The sequence below is a fragment of the Crocodylus porosus genome, unplaced genomic scaffold (genome assembly GCF_001723895.1).
Source record: "Crocodylus porosus isolate Cpor-Errol unplaced genomic scaffold, CroPor_comp1, whole genome shotgun sequence".
Lineage (NCBI taxonomy): Eukaryota > Metazoa > Chordata > Crocodylia > Crocodylidae > Crocodylus > Crocodylus porosus.
Window position 1 is genome coordinate 83,502,306 of NW_017728906.1, and position 3,159 is coordinate 83,505,464.

The window sequence follows — 3,159 nt, forward strand, 5'->3', positions numbered from 1 at the left end:
TCAACTATGCAGCAAAAGCTTAAATGTGTGGTTTTCTTTACTGCTCCTTTATGAGGTTTTTTTCCTATATAAGCACTGATCTCTTCTGAAGACCTTGCCAGGATTTTCCATCAAAGAGAGAGAATAGATATTTATAATGGGAAGGAGAAGGCTGGGAGAGGTGCAGAACTGTGGATTTTTTACATTATTAAGAAGGGAAGCAAAGGACGAATTGTTTGTTTTTTGCAATTTCCCTTTATTATTCTGTTTAGTACATCCTTTTGTGAATTATACTGCAGATACACACGTCTGCACAAATAGAATCTTGTGTAGAGAATGATGATAGTTTTTGTAAGGTACATTTTATTTCAGGTTGGTATCAAACTTATTCATTGATGAAAAACCTGAAAAGTTATGTTTTGTGTTTATAGGTCCAAGAACAGTGGAAGCCCATTTTTAGAAAAAAATTACAAGAATAAACTGCCGCAATTCTGAAAAGAGATGGTATGTTTACTGAATTTTTATATCTATTATATATGTAGCTTGTTAAACTGCAAGATCTTAAGTTGCCATTGTTACCTTAACAAAACAAACTCCATTAGGGGATATAATAGGACAGTCCTTTACTTTAGGGTGTTTAAATTGCAATATTTACGATGCACGGTTCTTTTGAAAATTGGCAGTTACTTGACATTCATGGACAGAATAAATTAACTGCTGAATAACGCAGCCTTCAAGTGAAACAACTTTACAGAGTTCTGCTCCAGTTTAGTGTTGTACCAATACTATATATTTGTTTCTTTATAAATTGAATAGGAATCAAGACAACCTCTGATTTTTATTATCATCTGATTAAATGTTGTTTGTGAAATGTCTAAAATTTTGATGCTTGAGTAATAAGATGTACTGTAGCAGGCAATACAAAAAGTAACTGATGTAGCCTTAGAGTTGGAAAATGTAACATTAGAAAACACTGAAATTAATGGTATAGTGCAGAGGTATCAAAGGTATGGCCTGTGTGGCAGGTCCAGCCCGTGGAACCGTATAATCCGGCCCCTGGTGCTGACCCACAGAGGGCCAGTTTGGGAGTCACCCTACCTCCCCCCACCCCACACATACATGCTGCATTCAGTGCCCTCAGTACCCACTCCAGCCAGTTGGGGACTGCACTGCACATAGGCCGCTATGACCAGTCTGGAATGTGAGCCACAAATGGCACCCACTCCGGCCAGCCTGAGGCAGGCGCAACATGCAGCATGGATCCCAGAGTGAGCACCACGTGTGGCACAGTCCCAGACTAGCTAGTGCAAGCACCATGGATACTGGATCCAGGATGCCAGGTGTGGAGGTAGCATTCTGCGGGTCCCATCTGGCCCACTGGGCCAGCCCTGGACTGGTCCTGGACCACTCAACATTCATCCACAGGGCCTGATAAGTTTAAATTTGGCACCCCTGGTATAACGTGAACATATTGCACACCTTGTGTATTTTGTTTATATTTCCATCAGCCTAAATAATAAAATATGCTTGAATAGTGCAGCTGAGCAAATTCTTAATCAAACCTACTGCAGTTTTCAGTCTTTAAACTCTGGCTTGCGGATAACCGTGTAGGAATGAAAGAAGAGAAAAACCTTAAACTAGACCACATCAGAACTTGCTAGGATTTTTATTGTATTATTTTGTATGTATGTCTTAAAGCAACGGTACTGTGGAGTTTTAAAACTTAATTTCACAGCAACTGATAGTTGTTCCTGCATGCACAAAAGTGAACATTTTTAGTTCCTTTTTTTTCTAGTTTAACATAGTCCTTTCATAGACTATTGGCAACTCTGAAGCTTTAAAGTTAAATATCCGTTAATTTTCTACACCAAAATATTTGGAAATATTTTAAATGTGTTGGAAAGTTATCCATTCAAAGCTGCTAGTGAGTGACAAGTTACGTATACATGTATTTGAATGTATTAAAAAGTAATGCACAAAAACTGCCTTTGAAATAAAATATTAAAAATATCAGTCCAGGGGAAAGGGCTTCTATTTTTTTTAACATTTTAACAGAAAGTTCTTGTGAGGAGATTTCATGAAAGCTGACATGCAATTACTGTTGAGTCTACTGTAATAAAATCTGTACCTCCTTGAGAGAGGCATTATTCTATAATTCAGATGTTTCTCGGAGACTTTAGAGATTTGGTCCTTTTTGCTTTGTCAATCAGGTAGCAGCTGCTGACTGCTCAGTCACCTTGTACCCACAGCACCTTTGGGACTACCACATGCTTCTGGCTCTCCAGGAATTCACTTTCCAGTTGTTCCAAGAAAAAATTGTGTGGATAATCTGATCTTTTCCAGTTCTTAAATTGACACCAGTACTTTTCTCTTGAATCTTTTCCTGTTCATCCATTCAATATGAAAGGGTAACTGTTTCCCCACAGAACTGCAGACGACTAGTTTAGCCATTACGATAGAAAAATCCATGCTTTTTATATACTGGGAACAAAGATGGATATAATTTGGATTGTTACCTAGAGAGAAGTGGTAAAAATGACACCCCCCCCCCTTCTTGCTTCTGTTTGCCAGAGACTGATATTGATAGCAATGCAGAAGGTGTGAGGAAGAATAATATTTGTCCATGTTGGACTTCAGCCAAGAACAGATACCAAAAAAGGAGGTTCTAGAAAGAAATCTTAAATGTACAAGGCACAGCAGAGAAATTTAACTCCACTTAAAAAAGAAGAACAGTCATAGAGACTTGTTCTTAGACTTCAGCAAAGAGGAAGATGACAAGGAGAATAGTAGACTGCAGGTAGATTTATGAGGACATTTCTGCATAATACAGTGGTGGATGAGATGTGGACAGGATGTCAAGGAGGGAAGTATTGGTGTCTGCATCTGTGGACTGTTTGAGGATGCATAGCCTTGAACCTTAAATAGACAAAACTCATTCTGTTACCTGTGCTATCTGGAGGTGATGTAATGGTGTAGATTCATAAATATTTTTTTTAAATCTGAAGGGAGGCTAATTCATCTTGTCTTCCTCTAGCATGCCACAGGCCATTAAATGTCATCCATCCACAGGCCATTAAATGTCTTTGCTGAGCCCAGTAACTTGGATGTTTAACTAAAACCATGTATTCCAGAAGGGGAGCCATTATTCACTGAAAAGCCTAAAGAGATGAAGAATCCTTT

General features: G+C 38.5%; 1 protein-coding gene across 2 annotated transcripts in view; it reads left to right on the top strand.

The window, feature by feature from the left end:
* Positions 1-394: 394 nt before the first annotated feature.
* UBE3A (ubiquitin protein ligase E3A) overlaps positions 395-3,159 on the top strand; it is a 55,880-nt gene continuing 53,115 nt past the window's right edge. For both annotated transcript variants that reach the window (XM_019529447.1, XM_019529446.1), the window contains exon 1: positions 395-483. The gene's annotated coding sequence lies outside the window, so the exon portion shown is untranslated. The remainder of the gene's footprint in view (positions 484-3,159) is intronic.